At 33.0% G+C, this 19,548-nt stretch overlaps 2 long non-coding RNA genes across 4 annotated transcripts in view; one reads left to right on the top strand and one right to left on the bottom strand.

The window, feature by feature from the left end:
* The window catches only part of LOC141386170 (uncharacterized), a 197,707-nt gene that overhangs the window by 135,430 nt on the left and 42,729 nt on the right, over positions 1-19,548 (bottom strand). Inside the window, exon 3 of one of the 3 annotated variants that reach the window (XR_012407605.1) lies at positions 18,075-19,141. The exons of the other annotated variants lie outside the window; for them this stretch is intronic. This is a non-coding gene — a long non-coding RNA (uncharacterized lncRNA). Of the gene's footprint in view, positions 1-18,074; positions 19,142-19,548 lie in introns of those variants that run through there. 3 annotated transcript variants of the gene reach the window in all.
* On the top strand, positions 4,407-19,044 carry LOC141386171 (uncharacterized). The gene is made up of 3 exons (XR_012407607.1): positions 4,407-4,490; positions 12,911-12,926; positions 18,972-19,044. It is a non-coding gene; the product is annotated as an uncharacterized lncRNA (long non-coding RNA).

Below are 19,548 nucleotides of genomic sequence, written 5' to 3'. Positions count from 1 at the left end.
TCGAGAGTGGACACTGCACTATTTAAGCAATAAAGTGCATCCAGGCGGTTGTTATTGCACAACAGCGCTCCTCAGGATTATCGGTAGTATTATCACTTGGGGTCTTTTGTATTTTTGTCTTTTTTTTTTCAGATGATCTGAATTATTACATTACGAATCCACCACAGGCTGCTGTGTACGCTTTTTCATATCTCAAATTTCTCTTGTGAGTGCCACTCGCAACTGCTGTTCTCACATAAATCCACTAGAGGCTGCTGTCGACTGACTGACTGACCAATCGACTGACCCACCCCCCACCTTCCCCAAACCCAACCAACAGAGTTTTTAAAAGCAATCCAGAATAAAGAAAAGCCCTCTCTGCAGCCTTATTTTTACCTAATTTTCAGAATTTAACACATTCTCACCCTGTTATGTACTTATTTTGGTTTTTTGGCCTTACCTGCTTTCTAGAACTGTTCTTCGCCAGACTCAAACCTCGTTGTCGTGAAAAGCAGGAAAGTCGTCTATACGCAAGTAAGCGGTCAGCTGGTAAGCACAAAAAGGAAGAGCAACATACCGCCCAGAAGCGTTCGTTTTAAAGACGAAACGGCTCTGGCTACACAATTAGCAATCTCCAGAAACGTATATAGCATTTTTCAGAATAAGCCTACGTTGAAAAAAATAACTGTATACCTGTAAAGGGGTTGTAGGTTTTTTAAAACGCAAATTCACAAAACAATGGATTTTCTTAACGTTAAGACAAGAAATTCAGTTTGCATGTTTCATATTCAAGTTTCTTTTAAAGTAATGCCACTGTGGTGTGGACAATTGCCCCTCCTATTTTATTTGTTGATTTATTAATTTATTGTGTATGATTCAATACTGTTGCTCTCTTTTTTATAGGGCTTCTGCAAAGCATTGAAAAGTCTTAAAAAAAGAGCTTGTGACTAATCTTTGTAATGCTGTTGGATTTCCATTACCCCATCCACTTCAATTGTGGTCTTGTTTAGCTTAAATATATGTCTCCAACACTAGATGAGCATCTGAATTCAGTGCAACAACTGTTTTGCTGTAATTATGAATATACACAAATACAAGTAGACACTTTAGGGCTTTCTTTAAAAATAATGGGGTAATTTTAGTCATTTTATTTATTCTCTCTCTCTCTCTCTCTCTCTCTCTCTCTCTCTCTCTCTCTCTCTCTCTTAGTCTCTCAATTAAATTAAATTAAATTAAATTCAATTCAATTCAATTCAATTCAATAGTTGCTTTATTGGCATGACAATTGTTACAAATGTATTGCCAAAGCAGTTATAAAGTAACATACATTTATAATAATAATAATAAAAAAAACAGTACACACAGTAAGTAGTAGTAGTAAAAAATAAATAAATAAATACATACATAAATAAATAATCTCTCTCTGTACAAAAAGTTAGTAAAACGTTTGACAATGTTGTTCCATTCAGTTTTAACATTTATGATAAGGATAACAATTCGGGTCAACTATTCAAACAACTGTTCTGCGAGTTGCAAACGAGGGCCCCTAATAATATCTCTGGGAGCCCAAAAAATTGCGTGGGTCCTTAGAATAGTCCTAACTTCCCCACCCCAGCAGCGGCCCTGACTATTACTTCTAATAATATCACTATTACTACTACTACTACTACAACAACAATTGCTACTACTACTACTATTACTACTATTATTGCTATTACTACTACTACTATTACTACTAATACTACTATTACTATTACCACTACTACTTGTACTAATAATATTACTATTACTACTACTATTACTACTATATAGCAGAAGTAGCAGTAGTAATAGTAGTAGTTTCTTAAGCGTATTAGTACTATAACTACCGCTGCTAAAACTTTTACTACTTCTACTACTACTACTATTACTACTACTACTAATAATAATAATATAATAAAAATAATTTACAGCATTTATAATAATATTCTATTATTAATTTAAAACTCTATTTTGATTACTTAGCACATTTTTGCATACTCTCAATTCACAAGTGATAATTTGCATACTAGATTTTCAAAACATAATACATGTTTTGTTTGCTTAAACCAATTAATCACAAATCCTAAATTGATGTATTTAAAATTGGCTGTCATATAAAAAAAATAAAATAAAAGAACGTTTTGAAACTGTAAAAAAACAAAAAAAACAACCCCCCCCCCCAAAAAAAAAAAAAAAAACAAGAAACCTCAAGAAACTGCATAAAAGTTAGCACAAAGTAGACTTTTTTGACAAACAACTCACTAAACCAGATGTTAAGTGAGACAAAATACTTTTTGTGAAGATGAAGTATATGTGTGCACATCTGCAAACAGATGATGTGTTTTTAAACTGAAGTGTGGCTGCAGCCCATTAATGGGGGAAGTTTTAATTGATCCAGCGCAGGTGTTTGTTCAGGCAGCTCAGTGCTGTAGGTTAGCATATCTTGCTTCTAATTAGCTATGGGATTTCATGTCTTTCTGTTCAGTTCTTAAAGCTTGGATGCTATTATAATGCATACATTAACATGGTATCTCTTGCTTTATGGGTTTCTGTGCTCGTATAGCAAGTTTTTACTCACATTATTCAAAGTGTAAATGTTTTATAGAATGGTTTGCAGTACAGTGTACTGAATATGCAATTATATGTTGTTCCTATTGGGGTTTGAGCAGAGAGCTGAGAAAGAGCGATAACAAAGAATAAGTGGTAAGCAGAAAAAATAAGGACAACATGAAGATTTGGGAGCTTAGTGCGGTTTAACCTGAAAGCTGGCACCTGAAGCAGATGTCAGTCAGGTGAACTGGTCTGAAGCAGATCCACTATAACATGTTCTAGCAGCTCTTAGTGAACAAAGTTTTATAATCTAGTCTACATAAATCTTAACGAATCACAAAGTGAGAAGTAAATGTAATGAAACCAAGGAAACTATTTCACACTGACACTATTATGGTCATATTGGATCAAATAAATGTGTTCTTGCTAAAAAAGCTTCTTTTAAAACAATAAAATAATATTTCTTTTTTTTTTTCTTTTTGTGGAGACTTGAATGCTACAATAAATAAATAAATGAATAAATAAATAAATAACTGAAAATAAATAACTGAAAATAATTAAATTCAATGAATAAAAATAAATGAAAAAACATATAATAATAAATACACTGTAAAACAAATTCGTAATTTTACGGTTTATTTTCGGCTGATGGGGTGCCAGAAAAAAAAAAAGTCATATAACGTCCGTTAAATTACAGAAATGTACTGCACAATAAAGCATATTAAATTACAGAAATTTAAGGACAATTCTGTAATTTAATATCTGTTATTTTATGGTAAATTTCTCTAATTTAACTGGAGGGGGATGTGGGGGTGGGGGGGCGGCACCCCAGCACCCCAGGTTTTTGGCACCCCAGCTCCTGGAAATAAATCTTAAAACTACTGATATTTTTACAGTGTACATACAGTACTTAGTCTATATAACAAACAAACAAATAAATAAATAAACAAATACATAAAGTACAACATCTTAAAAATATATTAATAAATTAAAAAATGAATGAAGAAATGAATGAATAAATAAAATAAAATAAAATAAATGATTAAACAAATACAAACAGATTAAATAAATAAATAAATAAATAAATAAATAAATAAATAAATAAATAACTGAAAATAATAACTAAACAGTATATGAAAAATAAATTAATAAATAAAATGAAGGGAAAAATAAATTAATAAATAAAAAATTATTAAAAAATATATAAAATAAATCCATAAATAAATAAATTGAATGATTACAAATAAATGAAATAAATAATTAAATATATAAAATCATACAATGCTTCCGGTATATAATAAAAAAAAAAAAAATAAATAAATAAATAAATAAGTAAACATGGTATATGATAAATAAATAAATAAATAAATAAATAAATAATAAAAATAAATGCATGAATGAATAAATACATACATTAAAATAATTAATTAAATAAATACACACAGAATAAACAAACAAACAAAGAAACAAATAAATAAATAAATAAATAAATAAATAAATAAATAAATAAATACATAAATAAATGGAATTTTTGAATATCTCTGATGAATTTAGATTGTAGAATTTGTATTAAAAACAATCTGAAAAAAAAACAATGTGGATTTGTAATTTGTTTTACATTTGAGCATCATTAATTGTTTGAATGTCACTGACAATCATCATCGCTGACCATGTCCATTTCTTTATGACCACAGTGATCCCACTTTTTGAATGCTACTTCTAGCAGAACTATACACCAAGCTCAAATAACCTCAAACTGGTTTCTTAAACATGACAGTGAGCTCAACTCAACTAAACTAAATCTGCTTCCAGATCTCAATCAAGCAGAATGGATCATGGACGTAAATATGGACCAAATATCAACTAAAAAATGTCAGAGGAATGCTTAGTGAACCGTTGCAACAAAGAATCACGGCAGCTCCGAAGGCAAAACTGAACCGGTAAGTGATTATTAATCTAAAATAAATCCCATTTTTTCAATCCTAGATCTTTAGCAAGATGATTATATGCAGTTCTGTTAAATTGAAGACATATCCTCATCCTGTCCACCTACTTCAGCTCTTCCTTTTGATATCATCGCAGTTTATTAGCTTCCGCGTCTAAAGCATATGAAGCTAATTAAAAGCGGAATCCTGCTGTCTTTACTGTGAAGATGCGCCAAAGTCCAAATATGACGTTCAACTTTGATCAAATAAAAACTTAAAAGCAAGATATAGGCAAATAAGCAAGCACGAAGCCAAACCTAAAGACTACGCTTTATTGAGAAAGACAACATCTACTGACATATCAGTTATTTCAAATGAAACACACTAGCTAAAATTTGTCAGCATATGTCTCGAATTGTGAAATATTACATGGAAAACTGCTCTGGGATGTGTTATACAACCACCGTCAAGTATTTTGCATTTACCTGAGACAAATCAACAAGCACTATTGAACTGCAGAGCCTTTGATAGGCCACAAATCAGTATGCTGTGCTCTCCTGTTAGTTTATGAGATGGAGCATATTAAATGTTTTCCTTTAATTGTGTATTCTCAGATTGTGGGGCATTAGCATTTGAGCTGAAGATCTTTGCCCAAACCGGGCTTAGTTTCTTTAACTTTAGACGTGGTCGCATCGGAACAATCATGTGATGCATTTCGATTAACGCGAGAAAGTAATCAATTTGTTTGTTACAACATTAAAATCCATCCCTGCAAAAGTGAAACAAATGATGATGGAGACGTCAAAAAGACCGAATTTTGACTGTGATCAGGCCAGCCGCCAGTTCAAAAAATACAGTCGTTCTAGCCGCCATGGTATTTCGGAGGTCACTCCTACACTGCGTATTACGGTAGATCGCTAAACAGAAATATATGTACAGTAAGCAGACAGGGAAGATGACGAGGTCACTTGCTACACTGAAACCTCTGTCATGGACAATGGATGTTCTTGGCTGGTGGAAGATGAACAAACAATCCTACCCAAAAGTGCTGCTAGACGCAACATCAGTGAGCGCAGGACCCCATCTACACTGGATTCAATAATGTTCCAACACATAAACACGTAGCCTAATCTTGGTGAGTTAGGGGTTTTAAATTATAACTAAAAATTAATTAAACCATAAATGCATAATGTAGTCAGAGTATATAGGCTAATATTGGCATTATTCTTTTATTATTCATCTTCACCGTTGCATTAATGCCAGATTGTGAAGAGAAGTGGCGAAACAAATCCCGCAGAGCCTTTATCTAAATTCCGCTATTGCTAAATACCCGTTATGATTTAGAATTTATTTTAATTGAATTTGTTAGAAAAGACTTACTTTTATTGGTGTTGGCCAACTTAAAGGCTAAGTGTATGTACCTAAGCCTATGTAGAGTGCTGAGATGTTACGATGTTAGAGAGAACTTAAGTGGCCTATAGTTAAGGCCAGAAGAAATCTGCAGACATTTTTTTGCTATTTCTGCAGAGAATTCTGGAATCTGCAGATTTTTCTGGAATTATTTTGGGAGTATCATAGCTAAAACCTTAATATGTGGAGAAAAAAAAAAGAAAAAAAAAAAAAATATATATATATATATATATATATACACACACATCTTTTTAACTTTTTATTCATTGTTTAAAATGCAAAACCAATTAAATTCACTGTATTTGGTAAACAAAGCAAGTCTCTTATATAATTTATCTACTAAAAGACAGAAAATATTACTGTACAAACTGCATTGTACATAATTCAGATAAACGTTTTCATATGTCAATATTATTACTTTAAAAACTGAATAAATACAGATTTACATGTTTACTCAAGTAAATAAACAGAACAAATGATGGGCTAAAAATCTGTGGAAAATCTGCAGAATTCTGCGTGCTCAGATTTCGTGTGGGCCTACCTATAGCCGATGTTTCTTTTGAATAAATTATGTTAAAACACGTACAAATGACTCATTCATAAAAAAGGCAAAAGAGCTGTGTGCCTGTGCACATTTGAATAATGTCCGGCTATAAACAGGTTTGGGCTTTTAAAAAGCTGTCAATCTATATGCACTTGTCGGGCTCTGGCCCTATCGGGCCTAACTTTTATGGCCTGATTACAGCTCTAATTTGCATAGCGCTTGTTCGGTCAGGCTGAAAAAAAAAAAATCTGACTTGCTTTTAGTGGTCAAGAAGAGCATGTCGTCACAACTTTCCATTAATAGAATAAATTATGTAGTGACCTTAAAGCTAAACAATTATGAAGCATTGTGACAAATAGAAGAAAAAAAATCAATCCATCAAAAAGTAATTAAAGAGAACAATCCAAAATTACATTTACAACAACTTGCTTCAAAATACAATGACATGATCTGACATTTATGACATTATGAATCAGGCTCAGCTCCTTTACCACAAAGGACCAGTACATCAACCGCATTACTGCTTTAGCTGCAGCAATCCGCCTTTCAATCTCACGTTCCATCCTTCCCTTACCCGTGAACAAACCCCAAGATACTTGAACTCCTCCACCTGCAGTAAGGACTTTCCTCCAACCTGGAGGAGCACCATGTGGAGCCCCAGGGCTTTGGACTTTGAGTTGCTGGTTCTCATCCCGCATCACACTCTGCAGCAAACCTCCCCAGTGCTGAAGGTCCATGTTCAATGAAGCCAACAGAACAAAATTTTTTGTAAATAACATAGATAAAATCCTGTGATCCTCGAACCAAAACCCCTCCAATCCATGGCTGCGCATAGAAATTCCGTCTATAAAGATTCATGTCAATCGGTGCCTTTGAAAACGTTATCGGTTGGGTTTAGGGAATATAATATGAGGTGGTGGGTGGGAATATCGGTCAGTTGACAGTGGCCTCTGGTGGATTTACACGAGAAGTGGTGTAAAGGGTGGTTGCGGGAGAAATTTGAGATCTGAAAAAGTGTACACAGCGGCCTCTGGTAGATTTGTGAAAACAAAAACTGAAAAAAAAACGTACCTCCTGGGACATATTTGGGATTCTCCAGAAATGTATACAAGGGTACATTTTCAGAATGAGCCATTTTTTTAATGCAGAACTGCTCTGAGACGTTATAGACCATTTCAATGTGGTAATATCTTTGGCTCTTGAACATGTCCAGCATGAAAATCAACCGTTATTTATATAGAACTTTACTACAACCAAGGTTTGAAAAGCAAATTATACAACACACAAAAAAGCAAACAATGCAAAACAATACAGTAAAATACAATGCAGAAATATCAAAATTAAACATTAAAACATAACAGAGTCAGTGCTATGCATTAAAAGCCAATTTAAACTAGTGGGTCCTAAGTTTGGCTTTAAAAAGTGGCAAGTCAGTGATTGTACAAAGCTCAGTAGGGTTTTCCAAAGTTTAGGACCTGCCACTAAAAAAAAGAGCGACACACTACTGCTTGTATCTTGACCAAGGGACTTCAAGCTAAAGTTGGTCAGCAGATCGCAAAGCTCTGCTGGGTTTGTGAATGTGCATTATTTTGCATAAATAAATAAGAGCAAAGCCATTGACAGCATTAAAAACAAACATAAAAATTTTAAAATCAATTCAAAACTTAACAGGGAGCCAGTGGAGGGAAAGAGAATTGGTGTAATGTGTTTACTCTTCTGACTGTTAGTTAACATGTGAGCATAAGCATGAGTTCATGTTAACTCATATTGCATTACCAGGCAAGCGTTTGAATTTTGGTTGAACTATGAATAATGAAAATTGTATAAGTATCGTTCGTAATTTAATTTATGTTCGTAAATACATTAACTAATGGAACCTAAATGTAAAGTGTGACCAATTAAACCTCAAAAACAAGACATAATTATTAAGCACTTCATTAAGAAATTCACATAATTGTCAGCAAATATCTCTGACAGTGGAATTATTTAGCACCAAACAGCTTTGGGATCTATTATACAACCACCATTGACTCTTTTACATTCACCTGAGACAAATCAACAAGCAGTATTGAACTGCAGAGCTCTTGATAGGCCATAAATCAGTATGCAGTGCTCTCCTGTTGGTTTATGACACAGAGCATATTAAACGTTTTCCTTTAATTGTGTATTCTCAGATTGTGGGGCATTTGCATAGTGCTTGTTTGGCCGGTGAAAAAAAAAAAACTGAGTTGCTGTAAGTGCAAAAGGTGTTGCTCTCTCCTCCTAATGAGAACAGACTCGTATCTGCCGGGACCCCTAGAAGCCCACAGACACCAGCCGTCATATTCAGCGCAAACAGATTTAGCCTGCGGCATCTGATTCACTCAGTATATAACAGAGGCTTTTATAGTTTTGAGTGTTCTCAAACATTTTCAGCTTAGCTCAGAGCTGTACCCCAAGGATCTGCTTCTTTTTGCTGGTAAACCCACATGTAAATCTCTCATGATATTCTGATGAATTTATTGTTTAGCAACATAGTGAAGAGAGGATTGGGGTGAATTATTAATGGGAGCTTCGCATGCATGAGTCTAAAACTGAAGCACTGGACAACTGCGTGATAAAAAAAAAATAAATAAAAAAATAAATAAAACATTCATTCAAACATACAGTGACTCCAGGTAATATCTGCATCCTTAAGCCACGTGTACTGTAAAATACATGAAACATGAATGTCTCTGTCTTTTTTTAAGTTTTAAAAGACAAAAATGTAGATAAAATAAAAAAGATGAAATCTAATCAAATAAATAAATAAAATATTTTATAAATAATTTTATTTATTAAACCATTTATAAAAGATTTTATGATTATTATATTATTATTATTACTATTAATATTATTATTGTTGTTGTTGTTGATGTTATTATTATTATTTATCAAAAAAGACAAAAATATAAACTAAAATAAAAGATCAAATCCAATATATATATATATATATATATATATATATATATATATATATATATATATATATATATATATATATATATATATATATATATATATATATTTTTTTTTTTTTTTTTGATAATTTTATTTAAAATAAAGTTAATAAAGATAAATAATTAAATAAATACATTTATTTATAACAACATATATAAATTAATATATAAAATAAAATAATTTAAAAATAAATATAAAATGAATAAAATAAATAAATACATTAATGAAATGTAAAAAATCTAACTTATAAAAATAAAATAAAGTGAATATTTTATTATTATTATTATTATTATTACTATTATCATTAATCATGATACAATATTTATTTTATTTACTAAATTGATTTAAAATAAATAAACAAACAAATAAATAAATAAATAAATAAATAAATAAATAAATGCATTTATTTTTAAAATAAATATATTTATTTTAAAAATTATAAAAATTAATACATAAAATAAAATAATTTAAAAATGAATTTAAAATTAATAAAATAAATAAATTAAATGTAAAAATACATTCATAAAAATTAAATAAAGTAAATATTTACTATTATTATTTATCACAAAAATACAAAAATATAGTCATACTAAATAAAAAGATCAAATCAAATTCAATAAATAAATAAAAAATAAATAAAACTTTCTATATTTATTTTTTTAAATAAATTAAATATAAATAAGTATTTTTTTGCAATATAAATAAATGTATAACAATTAATATACAATAAAATGAAATATATAATCCATCATTATTATTATTATTATTATATCGTGTGACACTGAAAAGTGGAATATCTATCTATCTATCTATCTATCTATCTATCTATCTATCTATCTATCTATCTATCTATCTATCTATCTATCTATCTATCTATCTATCTATCTATCTATCTATCTATCTATCTATCTATCTATCTATCTATCTATCTATCTATCTATCTATCTATATGTCTTTCTGTCTGTCTGTCTGTCTGTCTGCCTGTCTGCCTGTCTGTCTAGATGAATACTTGTAAAAGAGAGTGGAATTGACTTCATAAATCAATTAAAATCACCTTAAGACAAGCTGTTTAGTTGGTGTTAGTCTTGTTATTTACCATCCAGTCATTCTAATTGTGACATACATCTCTACAAGTGTCATAATCAACAAGGTTACGCAGAATTAAACTCATGCGCAAGCAATCATACAGTACATCTTTATGTTAAGGCCAAGACCACCATACATCAATTTCAACAACATTCAGAAAGAAGCAACCGAATATTGGATGAATTTGCTCACCAGACCTCCAGGTTAGAGTTCTTTTTCGTGTAAAGACAGATAATAATAAAAAAAAAAAGAGTCTCGAGGCAACAGAGAAGTCATTGAGTATTTTGTCTGCATTACTGGAAGTAATGATGATGCCCTGTGAAAAAGAAGAGAGGTCAGTCTTTGTTGAAATATGGAAAGCGTATCAAGACCTTCATATGGACACATGATGGGGTTGAATCAGAATATGCTCTGCGGCATAAGTGAGTCAAGAGCATTCTGGATCCAGCAAAATAATTAGCCAGAGCAAATAAAATGAGGATATACTATTCTTGCGTTTAAGAAACCCAATGAATATACAGTAAACCAGGATAAAAACAACATACACTGTGAGCATGAGGGGCACAATGTCAGATACTGTCACACACTGTCATGGGAAATAGCACAGTTTATAGTAGTACGCGTCACAACAAAGATGCATATAACTTTTCCACTCCTACTAGAACAACAAATGTTAAGATATTTACTATGATAACTGTGATAACGACATAATATACCATACCAGGCTCATTATTGACAGGTACCCTTATATACATTTATGAAGATTGCAAAATACATCCCAGGTTATATATATATTTTGCAGTTTTTGTTTTTGTGAATCCACCAGAGAGGGGGGTCTGGTTGCAGACTTGGTGCAGATGCAATCTGAGCTGCATCCAATGCTTTTTAATGGGTTCACCTAACCCCACCCCTAACCCTACCCCTCACATTGACGTCACTAGCTCCATTGAGTGCATTGTGTCTGACATTGCATCTCTGAGCGATGCAATCTCAGCTTGCATCATAAAGGCTGCATCCAGATACTATTGCCACCAGAGGCCGCTGTGTGCTTTTGAGATCTCAGATTTCTTTTGCGAGTGCCATTCACGCCTGCTGTTCTCACTTCATGAGTACACACGTCGTTTAAGTATAAAGGTCCGTGCACACCGAGGCATTTTTTTGCCCGCGTTTTCCGTCTGCGGTTAACGCCTCATGACTAAATAAAGGGATTCAATGTGATTGTGCACACCAACGCGCAAAACGGCAGGCGCAAAAGCATCATTTAAAAAAAAAAAAAAAAAAAAAACGCCTCATGCTCGAGACACTTCTATACAGCTATACAACTATATCATGCTTTGACGCGCCGCGTCAAAATCTTCTCAACCAATCAGATCTGCACTTTTGTTTTTGTTCACATGCACGGAGCTGCTGAAGTTACAGTAAACAGCACTTGAAGACGCTCAAGTGCAAAACTGTCAATGCAAGCGCACATTGAAGAAAATGCCGAGAGGAGATAAGAACGTGGAGCTGCTTATTGCTCTTGTGAACACTAATCATTTCATCATCGCTTGAGCTGAAGCTGCTGCTTGAACCATCCATGCTTGTTTGAGTCACCAGTAACTTTAACAACAAGCGTGTGAACTTCCTCTCCTCTTCTTCTTCTGTGTTATAAGCGGGTGCCAGAAGCTTAATGTTGTGCAGCGCCATCTAATGTCAAAAGAGTGATTTTTCATACTCTTGGGTTTGAATACTAAAAAACATCTCGTAAAACGCTGACGATAAACGCTAACGAAAAGCATCCCGTTGTGTAGGAGCCTTAAGGCGTATTTGGCATGCTGTCTGGGGAGAGGGTTCTGAGCTCGGGGAAACACCCCAACTTTTTACTTATTCCCCTTATCAGAAAACAAAGAGGAGTTGGGATTCGAGCGAAGTATCTAGCCCGGCCCCAGAACGCTTCCCCCAGGAATGTAATGCTTAAGAGGGGAGAGATGCTAAAGTCGTAACATGCTGCAAGTAAGACAGCTTTGGTATATATAGGGGTTTGTTCAAGAACTGATTTGATAATAGGATAATTGTCAATGACGTATTCGATGCTGAAACTTCTGCGCGTGCTCCTACCGAAATTTGTTTACAAACATCAAGTAAATCCATCAGAGGCTGCTGTCAACTGACTGACTGATCGACTGGCTTATGTCCCCAACCACCACTCCCATCCTTAAACCCAACTAATAGTGTTTTCAAAAGCAATCCAGAAAATAAAAAGCCCTTGCAGCCGCCTGATTTTTACCACAATATAAGATTTTACCACATTTTCACCCTGTTATTCACTTGTTTATTTCATTTTTTGCCTTTTGTTTTTGTTTTACCTGCTTTCTGGATTTGTTCTTTACTGGACTCGAACCCCATCATCCTGGTCAACTTATCTCTGTGTCACAAGTCTACAAACATACATGGTAAGCTAAAAAAATGTTGGTTTGTGCAGAAAAATTACTGACTTACTGAAAAATCTGCTCTAACTTTTGAGCAACAATAATTATTTATTCTTTTTATCAAGTTTGAAACTTTGCAGGCATTTTAGATTCACAAAAGCTGTATTAGAAATGACATGAAAGCCAATATTTAAACAAAAAACATAATATGGACACTTTAAAAGTTAAATTTGAAGTAGAAAATAGATGTATGATGTACAAACTTCCTAATATTTGTTTTATTATCTTTTAATATGGACAAATCCCTCATGTGCATGTTTTACAGTTCATACATTCAGTCACTGTTATCTTTTTCTTTGCTATGCTGGTTCAGTTCTCTAAGTGTGGAAAAATAAGAGTTGTCTGGAGACAATTGTGAACATAGGAGAAAAAATAACAGGGAGAAAACAGATGACGATGGCTCAGTTATACTGTACCATAGACAAGTTTTGAGTAAAGCTCTGAGTATTCTGTCAGATGATTCTCATCCTAAGCACCACAAGTTTTATCTTCTCCCTTCTGGTATTCGATACAGAACACCTATTAGTAAAATAAATCGGTTTAAACTTTCATTCATTCCCTCAGCTGTAAAGTTTTTAAATTTACGGTAGAGTTTATATTGTATAATGTGCTTTTGTGTATTATGTGTGACATGCTTGTATGCTGCAACCAAATTGCTTTCGGGAAATGAATAAAGACTGACTGACTGACTATTTACAAGATTGTAATTTCTACAGTATACAAGCCACCTTCTAGAGAAGGTGTTCATTCATAAATTTTCCTTCAGCGTAGTCTCTTTATTCATCAGGGGTTGCCACAGTGGAATGAACCACCAACTTATCAAGCATACATTTTATAAAGCTAAAGCCCTTTCAGCTGCAACCCAGTTCTGAGAAACATCCAAAAACAATCATTCACACACATACACTACGTCCAATTTAGTTTATTCAATTTACCTATAGCGCATCTGTTTGGAGTGTGGGGGAAAACCAGAGAACACGCACACCAACACAGGGAGAACATGCAAACTTCACACAAAAATGTCAACTGACCCAGTCGGGACTTAAACCAGCGGCCTTCTTGATGTGAGGCGACAGTGCTAAACACACTGTGTCTTCTAGAGAAAATATTCACTGTGTAAATGGGCTTTTTTTTTTCAAATGCTACTGTATTTGACAGATATAACCTTTGTGACTTCCCTATTTGACAAGCTTGTCCTGACACTTGACCTACTTACAGTACAGTGCTTTTAACAAATTCAGTCATTTTCCTTCAGCTTAGTTTCTTTATTCAGGGGTCGCCACAGCGAAATTAACCATTAACTTATCCAGCATACACAGCGAATGTCCTTCCAGCTGCAACCCAGTACTGGAAAACACCCATTCATTTTCACACACACACACACACACACACACACACACACACACACACACACACACACACACACTGATAGACTACAGTTAATTTATTTTTATTAAGTTTACCTATAGCACATGTCTTTGGACTGTAGAGGAAACCGGAGCACCCGGAGAAAACTCACGCCAACTGACTCAGCTGGGACTCGAACCTCGATCTTCTTGCTGTGAGGTGACAGGCACTGAGCCACCGCGCTGCCCTTATGACAAATATTCTCAGCTATTTTGTAAAAATAAAAACAAGCATTTAAATGTTTATTTACTATTAGTTACATCTAACAATTAATGCAATAACTGTTTGTTGATTGTCCGCATTGATTATTATGTTATGCAAAGAAGCACACAGACTAAACTGAAGCCACACTTCAGATGGTAAAGAAAGGGGGCCTGGGGGACACAAATGTGCTGTGGACAGCAAAATACTCTGTCGCTTAGGGGCATCACAAAAATGTGTGTGTGTGTGTGTGTGTGTTTTTTTGAAAAGCTGAAAAAAGCAGAAGTGATTCTGGTTCAGAATGATGTACCATGGCCTCAGGTGTTGAGAGAGAATAACTGAACACGTGTCAGAGGGAAAAACAGTGGGAAGGAAAGCCAGTTTAGTTACTAAACATGGAGGGGAAAAAACACTGTGACACAACAATTCATAATAGAGAGGGTGCCAGTGTTGCAGCAGCTTATATCTTAAAAAAAAAAAAAAAAAAAAAAAAATATATATATATATATATATATATATATATATATATATATATATATATATATATATATATATATATATATATATTATAAAAATATATATACTTAAAAAAAAAAAAAAAAAAATATATATATATATATATATATATATATATATATATATATATATATATATATATATATATATATATAGTTAGATATATATAGTCAGAATTATTAGCCTCCCCTTTATTTATTTATTTATTTATTTCCCAAATGATGTTTAACAGAACAAGGAAATTTTCACATGTCTGATAATATTTTTTTCTTCTGGAGAAAATCTTTTTTTTTTTTTTTTGGCTAGAATAAAAGCAGTATTTAATTTTTTAAAAGCCATTTTTAAGGTCAAAATTATTAGACTCTTTAAGCTATTTTTTTTCAATAACTTGCCTAATTACCCTAACCTGCCTAGTTAACTTAATTAACCTAGTTAAGCATTTAAATGTCACTTTAAGCTGTATAGAAGTGTCTTATAAAATACCTGGTCAAATTTACTGTCATCAATCATTCATTCATTTTTTTTTTAGCTTAGTCCTTTTATTAATCCGGCGTCGCCACAACGGAATGACCCGCCAACTTATCCAGCATGTTTTTTTATACAGCGCAACCCATTTCTGGGAAACATCCATACACACTCATTAACACCCATACACCACAGACAATTTAGCCTATATATATATATATATATATATATATATATATATATATATATATATATATATATATATATATATATATATATATATATATATATATAAATCGCACAAAAAATGAGTTGCTGCTTGATGAAACTGCTTCTTTAAAATGAGTTGAAAGAACTTAATTCTGAACTTTTTTGTGGACTACTTAACTGTTTTACGTTCAGTACATTCAGATTAAGTTAACTTTATCCACTTGTGTTAGGGCAACATGAAGAAAAAGCGTGGAACTCGACCTTTTTTTTTACAGTGTATATGCAAATACACCAAAAAATGTGTTTTTATACAGCACAATCTTTTGTTATGTAAAAAAAAAGAGTTGATGTATGTTACTTTTACTTTAACTATATATAACTATATATATTTTTTAAATTTAGTTGTTTAATTAAACAAGAAAAAAAGTTTCTTAATACAACATCCGTGGTTAAATACGTCAAAGAATTGAAGAGCTCAAAACAGAAGATGGTATTTATAGAATTCATGTCTTATGTGAGCAACAAAGAAGTTCACAAACTCTCCAAAAGAGTCTATAATTTTATACAGCCATGATCCGGTTCACCTTGTGCTGTTTATGTAGCTTTGTTTATAGGCTGAAGAACAGAATTCACAGATCCACGAATCCAAAAACCCCACAGAGTTTCAGCAAGGGATCACGCATTATCTCTGAAGCCTGAGCTCAGTTGCATATCTCAATATTTAATACCGCAATATCAAACATGAGGTTTAATAACTGTGTAAAGATTCACATTTTTTTTCTTCCGTGCCGCATATTTTATCTCCATCTCTTTTCGAATTAATTATTAACTCTCTAGAGTTCCCCTTCCAACGGTGCTTAAATCTTTATTACATTTATACGCTGTATTTTTTCTGTCTGTTTCAAACATATAAAGGGATAAAATAAGTCTCACTTGTCACATAATTTAAGCTGAGTGTGCGAGTGGAGTCGTTTAGATTTGTTTCATTACTGCTCTTAAGAGGTACTGCCAAGCTACGGCGAAAAAAAAAAAAAAAAAAAAAAAAAAAAAAAGTGTAAAATCCATTAGTGCGTCTGAAAAAGCAACAAAATCCGCCCGTATCGTTTTGCATTCTTTATTCATGCGTGTCTGTATCGAGGGATTCTGTGTGATCATACACCATGCCGAACAGCCACACACACACTTAATCATATGGAGAGATGGAAAGGCTGTACCTCATTAGCCTACACACCGTGTTAATCTACAGCATAAAGAATGGCTTTAAAGCTCTTCACACTTTCCTGAATTATACATCTCCAGACGCCCACTCGCATTTGGCAAAGACGCACAGAGCAGAACATTTAATAACGTGATCTTATACTTCGTCTGTGTGATCTTTGAAATTATTCAGCGGAGGTCGTACTGTAAATTATTATTATTTTCAACCGTATGCGTAAAAATACCCTCGAGCGTTTGCTTCCACGTTTAGAGAAAACAAGCACTCGAAGCACAATATGGATAGGATCGGTATTGTATGTATCATGATAGCTATTTATGCAGTCTATAGTGTGCATTTGCCAGGTTTGGACATTTATAGCTGGAGAAAATGTACAGAATAGCAAAACGCGGAGAATGATTTCCCCCACAATGCATCACACATACAGTTCAAGTCAATATTATTAGCCAACATAGGAGATGGAGATCACCAATTATGTAGCCAGTTGAAAAGTACAGTTGAAGTCAGAATTATTACCCCCCCCCACCCCCCCTGATTTATTTTTCGTTTTTAAATATTTCCCAAATGATATTTAACAGCAAGGACATTTTCACAGTATGTCTGATAATATTTTTTTTCTTATTTGTTTTATTTTGGCTATAATAAAAGCAGTTTTTATTTTTTTAAAGCCATTTTAAGGTCAAAATTTGTAGCCCCTTTAAGACACACACATACACACACACACACACACACACACACACACACACACATATATATATATATATATATATATATATATATATATATATATATATATATATATATATATATATTTACTGTCATCATGGCAAAGATAAAATTAATCAGTTATTAGAGATGAGTTATTAAAACTGTTATGTTTAGAAATACGTTTAAAAAAATCTCTCTTCTGCTTGATAACATTAGTTGGTAATAATTCAGTTTAACTGACAAGTCACACCATTTACATAGGGCTTATTACCTGCCTATTATTAAGTTAATTAATGATAGACAGTTTATTAGCACTTACAGTATAGCATAATATCTTATATTACATCCCTAATCCTACCTAATAACAAAATCCAATCACTATATAATAATAAGCAGCTAATCATTTGTTTATTGAGATAAAATAAAGTGTCACTCAATAGTTAATGCACTGGAAGTTAGCATGAACCAACAATTGTTAGGTTAATTGTAACTTTCCATTACATTCAATTACGTTTCCATTAACCTTAGCAAAGACGAACAAATACTGTAATGTAGTTAATTGTAGTTTTCGTTGTTTCTTCATGTCAGTAAATACATTACCTAACATTAAACTTATTGTAAAGTGTCACCTTTTTATCTATGTTGCTGTACATGTCTCAAACTGACACCATCTTAAATCTGCCTTCACATCAAAGTCGGTATGACATTCATCAGACATGACGAATACGTTAAGGAGGCCCATCCACCACACAGACGAATTGATCTGCGGTTGCGAGACCACAAGCTCACAGTCTTGAACTCTTTGGGAAAAAAAAAAAAAAAAAAAACTACAGTGCAGTCAATATGTCAAAATCAGCATGTGGTTGAGTTGGGCATCTTGGCTTATTGCCGCCATCAGAGAATGCAAACAAGAATTGATTTCTGATCTCTTGCACAGTTCATCCACTGTTAAAGTCAAAATTACTAGCCCTCCTGTGATTTTTTTTTCCTTTTTCAAATGTTTCCCATACGATGTTTAACAGCAAGGAAATTTTCACAGTATTTCCTATAATATTTTTTTATCCTGGAGAAAGTCTTAATTATTTTATTTTGGCTAGAATAAAAGCAGTTTTTATTTTTTACAACTATTTTAAGGTCAATATTATTAGCCCCCATAAGTATTTATTTATTTATTTGGTTGTAAAAAGCAAATCTTCCATAAAACAGATATCGGGGGCAAAAATATACAGAGGGGCTAATACATCAAAATGACTAATACTGTATCTCTGACAACTGTATCTCAATAGATGATGATGATGATGATGGTGCTGGAGGAGGACAGAAGGATTGTCAGCAGATTGTCTTCTTCTTGAGGGCGAAGAGGAGTCTAACCCATCCTTCGAGGATCCATCGTCCATTCTCATCTGCTGAGCTTTTCCACACTTCCACACGGAGGTTCAATATGTCAATATGCAGCCTGGGGGTGTCAGAGCCCAAGACGAAACAGTGAGAATTAGTCCAGAAAGACACATGCTATCAGCTCACACATTCCTCGAATCCTCATAGCGCTCACACTGGTCAACTGTGCCAGTGTAAAGATGCTGTGGGTCAGACTCAAAGCCATACATGGTTGTAACCAAATCAACACGAGCAAGAATTAAAAGGAGTATCGATGTGTCTTATTCTCGTATTTGTGTCTTACTCGGTATTTATGTTTTTTTTTTTTTTTTTTTTTTGATACTGTACTACTAGTGAGTGTCACGCTTTTGAATGATTGGATTAAATAATTGGATTAAATGATTGATTAATGATTGATTGAACAATTTATTGAAAGAATAATTGATTTGATTGATTGGATGATTGATTGATCAGACTGAATGATTT

This window comes from Danio rerio, chromosome 6 (genome assembly GCF_049306965.1).
Source record: "Danio rerio strain Tuebingen ecotype United States chromosome 6, GRCz12tu, whole genome shotgun sequence".
Lineage (NCBI taxonomy): Eukaryota > Metazoa > Chordata > Actinopteri > Cypriniformes > Danionidae > Danio > Danio rerio.
Note: the sequence above shows the minus strand (reverse complement) of the source record. Positions and strands in the feature narration are given on the sequence as shown.